Here is a 6,000-nt window from a genome sequence, read left to right as displayed (position 1 = left end):
GAACTGCACATTTTTAGGTCGTTGTCACAACTATTTCATATTTATCTTGCCTTAATGGATGTACATCTCTTTTTAATATTTGATCTTGCTGTCGTCATCCCAAACATGAGTTCCCCTCTCAGGTCAGAGCGCGTTTCTTTCATTTGGAATAAGTCCTGAATGCAGTTTCTGCTTGACTTTAAAGGCAAATAAAACAGTTTTCTGCTCTACTATATCATGGAATTTTAGAGTATTATATTTAATAAAGAGATTATTTGTTGGTTCATAATAGTCAGATCTATTAATTATCGTTAAAGCTCTTTTCTATAATAAGAAAATAGGGTTTGTATTTGTTTTATAGGTGTTACCCCATACCTCCACACACAATAAGTCATGTATGGAACTATGAGTGAGTTATACATCAAAAACTATAATATAAACTATGACTATAAAAAAAAAGAATAATTAAAGTACTCCCATCTTTTGATCACTGGTGGACTGGTAGAACATTAAAAAAACATTGAAAAGAAGGATGATTTCTCTATTACAAAGTAATGAGTGGTGATGCTTCCTATGTTGATTTGGGTATTCATTTAATTGGTGATTTGATTTGATTATTCAAGGATGAAGGAAACATGTAGACTGCACCTTTTTTGTTTCTTCTTTCTTTCTTATTTCTCGAGGAATCTTTGTTATCCCAATGGAGGCCATTTGTTTTACTGGCAGTCTTATCTCATACTTCTTGCTTTTATTTTATTACTTTAAATAATCCTTTTGAGGGTAGGCAATGAATACTGTAAGCTTTGCTTTTGCCTACACCTTTTTCGGTAGATGTTATTTGTATATTGGAAATTTTTTTTTGTGATCTCATGACCGAAATAAACTAAACTAAACCTAAACTATGCGATCATTTATTTTTATTTTATTGTTTATTTTTATTTATTTTTTATCTTTATTTATTAATTTAAATACATTAAAATTCTGGGATCTAGTTAACCTTCAAACCTTATTGTTTATATATAAAGCACATCATAATCTCCTCCCAAGATGTTCTCAGAGGCCGTTCCAAATCCAAAAGAGTAAATATGAACTAAGGCACACAGGTATGTTTAAGAAGGCATGGGGAAGAACCAAAAGTAAAGAAAACTGTGTTTCCGTGAAAGGTGTGAAATTGTGGAATTGCTGTGATAAGGATTTAAGAATGTGTACCTCAATTTATGTTTTCAAAAAAATGTTTAAATATAAAACGATAAACAGTTATAAAGAAATTTGTTAATTATGTTGGTATAGCCTATTATAGATTAACATGAAAATAGCACCACTATATACCCCTTTTTGCATTATTGGTTTTACTATTTTTATATAATATAATGCAATGACAGTTTCTCTGTATACACTGCACAGGATAGGCTATAATAAGCCCTTGGCTTCAGCCTACTCCTTTTTCGGACATTTCTATTTACCTTTTATTTTATTTGTGAAACGAACATGTAAATGTTTCAATGTATTCTGTCCGAAATAAACCATTCATTCATTCATTTGACCACTAGGTGTCGCTGTTGCGGAGAAACCCCGGGAGCAGCGGCCCTGCAGGAGCGGGCCCGGAACTGCTGGCTCCGCTCGTCTCGCCGGCTATATAATAGTGGGCGGGGCTTGGGAATGACGCCATCCCTGGCCCCGCCCCCACGCAGACCCGCTCTCCGCGTTCATCTCATTCCTGTTGTCATTCCGAGCATTCTTCGCATCTCTGTCAGTGCGCGATTCACCTACACCTTCCCGGCTGACCCAAAAACACCAGAATAACTTGACATAGTATTCAAAAAAACCCAGTAACATCACAATATCAAAAGAAAGGGACATTTGTATATGAGATATCAATAACGAGGTAAGTTTCAATGGTAGTTGCAGGCATTCAAACTGGCTGTAGACTTCTTGGGGCTTAGTTTGGATAGATTTTGGAAATATTGCATAGTGTATTAAAATTTTGTCATATTTAGGTTTTTTTTTAGTACTATTACTATTACTATAAGTGGGGTTAGGTCGCTTGTTTCCTCCGCGGGGATAGATGGCCGCTGTTGCAACAGGGTGCTCACTTTGAACACTGTTGTATTGACACGGCAGTGAAAATCTTTGACATTTTTCACATATTTTCAAAAGAAGCCTCGTCGTACGCCCCTATAAAAAGCTTCAGATGCCGTTTTGCCCCGAGCCAAGCTTTTGGGAAAGTCGCAGTTTGGGAAGATTTGGGAATAAGTGAAAATAAAGCGGCACGAATGACAGTTTTTTTTTTTTTGGACAAGATGACGGTAGGAAACGTTGCTGTTTTCCTCCCCGTAGTTGCCTCAGCCGGGACTTGTTGGAGATCTCGCTGGAGGTTTTTCGGACCACCCCGAAGAAAGAAAGAGCAAGGAAAGAGGGGGAGACTTGTTGCTTCAAGCACGGGCTTTTTGGACGGTGCACTTTTGAAATCTCCGTCGAAGTTCTGCGTGTAAGTAGATTTTGAAAGCTTGTTTGTGGTGTGTGTGTGTGTGTGTGTGTGAGCCGCTCTCCATGTTCTTAAGCCTGGTTTATGGTTCCGCGTTAAATCGACGCAGAGCCTACGGCGTAGTGTACGCGGCGACGCGCAGCGTACGTTGCGCGTCGCCGCGTACCCTACGCCGTAGGCTCGGCGTTGGTCTTTACTGTAACTAACGAAAGCCACTGGAAAGGAAAGAGGGGAAAGGTTTTACCGCAACACTTTTATTTTTTTCATGTTAATGCTGTCCTTTATCGCACACTGGTTAACTAAAGTCCACAAAACTACTGGTTTTACTCCAAAAAACAACTGGGTAAAATGCAGTTTTGTGCGCTCTTTGATTTATTTATCATGGTTTTAAACAGTACTAAATGGCCTAAGGGGAAATTTACCTGTACTCCTTTGTTTTACAATAGACCACCACAAATGTAACTGAATTATGGAAGGTGTTATGTTGATGTGTGTGAATTTAGAGCTGCTTAATGGAGTTTATGGCGCTTTTCTTTTGGGGTTTCCTTCATTGTTGTGCTTTTCCTGCCTCTGCTTTGGGAAATGCCTGCTCAGCTAAAACTGACCCCCCCCCTACACACACACACACACACACACACACACACACACACACACACACACACACACACACACACACACACACACACACAACTGCAGCCCAACACTGTGTGTCACAAAGTTTTATTCTAGACAATGAATCTGGTGGGAAACGCTGCTATAATCAGAAGAGAGGGATAGGAACAAGCTTTCAGCGTTCAATAACTGCAGGAAAGTTGCTGTGTTGTACTGAGAGATCTCACTCTGTACCAGACTTTGATTTCTCTTACCCTTGCTTTACTGAGTCTCGTATATATGCAATGGTTTAAAACAAGACAGACAGTAAGATAAATAACAACATTGGACTGACAATATCAAAACCTATAAACCACACATTCAACTGTGAAAAGCCTTTACATTTCCTTTAGATATTTTTTCATCAGTAAAAAAACACATTAAATACATATAATCTAACAAACTGTCGTGATACGGACAAAATGAAAAGATAGTTAAAATTTCTTCAGATCTGGGATTTCGGACCCCAAAACACATTTAGGTGCTAACTGCAGTTTTTACCATTATAATGAATTGGTCTGAATTGAATGAATTAGAACAAATTAGATTTAATTGTAATATATTTACATCATAATTACATTGAAATTACAATATATAAGTTGCAGATATTGGAGCACTAGCTGCGGAAAAAGCATTCAGTGCAAGGATATACCTACATGAAATCGCTGTGTAAATTTTGTAATCTTACAAGATAACGTATACTTTCCTGAATGTTTAAAAAGGCAGATCTTTTCACAGACAGGCCATCATATCATACTTGGCCAAGAATGCAAAGCATGACATGGTTTTGTTGAGGTATTTTTTATAAATTATTAGTTTATTTGAGTTATACATTACATTTGGATACAGTATCATTGAGTCTCTTCTGAGCTCATCAGTTGTGCTGTTAAGGATGTCATTTTTATTGACTGGAAATAGCTGGTTACTGCAAATGTGAAAGTTCTCTGCCCTTTGAGAAAACTGTTGTAGCAAACTGCAACACAATATTGAATGTAACATTTCAGTACATATAAATAAAAATACATGGAAAAGCTGCAACATATCTTATTGAAATAATATGAAAGTGTTGATATCATTTCCTGAAAAACAGTGTGACTGCAGTCAGGCGTAGCATAAACCTGCTTGCCTTTTACTTTGTTTTCAGCTTATGCAATCAGTGGACCTGTTGGACCGAAGCCTGCATAACATTTGTTCAAGAATAGCTTGTTGTGTTTGTTTGACTGAGCGAGAGTTTGCCTCTGAAACTTGGTTGCAATCCACTTACAGATTTCCACTTGATTGAAATGCAGGTAATACTTACTGCTGATTGAAAACTCAGACTAAGTGCTATTCATAAAACATACCTGGCAGTGCATTGAGTTTACACGGACAGGTTCACAGAGAGCAGGATTTTTTTTTAATTGCCATTTTTTTAATTTTTCTGGAATACTTGTGAGAAAAAAAAGAAGCATTTTTAAGGAATATTGTGGAACTCATTTTGTTTTATGGTATAAAGAAGCAGATGCAGATACATTTCTGAGAAAGGATGGCAGTTGTTGATATATGACATCATTCCAAAGGTTTCCTTCCTTTACGCTGCCTTGTTGAGGTCAGAGAGCAGGGCGACAGAGAGCGTAGTCTATCTGTGGTGAAGTACGGACACAATAATGTGCTTTACTGAAGCACAGAGTGTGTTGTGTTGCCTCTTGGGACTTAGAGAGAGGGACTCTGCTTCCAGGCTTCAGAGAACTGCATTTTGGCCAGACATTTGTCAAACGTCTTTTGTTCAGTTTCTTTGAAAAAGCATGGAAAGTATTTGTTCTTTTACAAATCACTGATGACATTTCTCATGTCAGTGAGTGGTGATGTCATGAGCAGGGCCTCATTAATATAAGCTGCCGATTTCTTTTGTTGTGTAAATCCTTTGCACAAATAATGTGAGAATATGACTTTAATTACTTCAGAGATTTGGAAATTCATTGAAGATGTAACTATAGTTTTCTGGACTGAGATGGCAACAAAAATAGTGTTAGAATAAAATTATGTCAAGATGCTTCACTCAAATAAAGAACACAAAGTGGACTATTAGTCACTCATTTTCTTAATAAACATAATTGTATTGACTTTGATGAATAGCATACGATTAAATCCAGCCACTATTTCCCTCAGTACCAAAGAAAAGTTACTCCGAGCGAGCAGTCATGTATTTAAAATCACATGACATCTATTTTAAAAATAGCTTTATCGTACAAGTTTTTGATTGTAATAGAATTTTTTTTTCATCCTACAAGTTTTGCAAACGCAGCAATATTTGTAAATATTTGGTTTGTGGTCTATGTTATAGTCATGTTTTTATAGGTCAATCAATTATGTCATCTTGGAATAATAAGCTACATTTTTTATTTCTTTTCCTGTATAACAATGCAAGTGTGGCTTCTAACAGTTTGTGTAGTATATATACAGTGTTTCCTCCACATTCATTTAGGAGTGGCAGGACGCCATTCCTAAATCCTAGCCGTCTTTTTAGTTATTTATTTCGATTTTTATCATCGCAAATATAGCACTTTTGCATGTCTCCACCTTCACAGCAGAGTCCTGCATTGGGTCGAGAACTTGCGAATGCTAAGGTAAGCTACAGACAACTGATGTTAATTATGTGGGAGAGCGGGTCCTTGAAAGTGACATCACGTCTAGGGCAGCAACGTACTGGAGAAAAGGTAGACTTATTAGCGTAAGCTAACTCATAATAGATTTTACAAATTAAATAGACATTTGTAAAATATTGATGGTCAGCTAATGTTACGTAACATATTGGTAGCTTAAGTTCATCAAGCCCGGTGCCCAGGCAGTAGTGCTAACTTGAGTAAACTAATTGATGGCTGTCACCTTTACTGTGTGAACTGTGA

The 6,000-nt window shown here is 37.1% G+C and overlaps 1 protein-coding gene across 6 annotated transcripts in view; it reads left to right on the top strand.

The window, feature by feature from the left end:
- The first annotated feature begins 1,721 nt into the window (after positions 1-1,721).
- tead1b (TEA domain family member 1b) overlaps positions 1,722-6,000 on the top strand; it is a 91,041-nt gene continuing 86,762 nt past the window's right edge. For 4 of the 6 annotated variants that reach the window (XM_061743143.1, XM_061743135.1, XM_061743127.1 and 1 more), the window contains exons 1-2: positions 1,722-1,864; positions 2,317-2,467. The gene's annotated coding sequence lies outside the window, so the exon portion shown is untranslated. Of the gene's footprint in view, positions 1,865-2,193; positions 2,468-6,000 lie in introns of those variants that run through there. The other 2 variants (XM_061743118.1, XM_061743108.1) reach the window with 2 other exon arrangements.

Source organism: Cololabis saira, chromosome 2 (genome assembly GCF_033807715.1).
Source record: "Cololabis saira isolate AMF1-May2022 chromosome 2, fColSai1.1, whole genome shotgun sequence".
NCBI classification, from domain to species: domain Eukaryota; kingdom Metazoa; phylum Chordata; class Actinopteri; order Beloniformes; family Belonidae; genus Cololabis; species Cololabis saira.
This window is presented reverse-complemented; position numbering and strand designations above follow the sequence as displayed.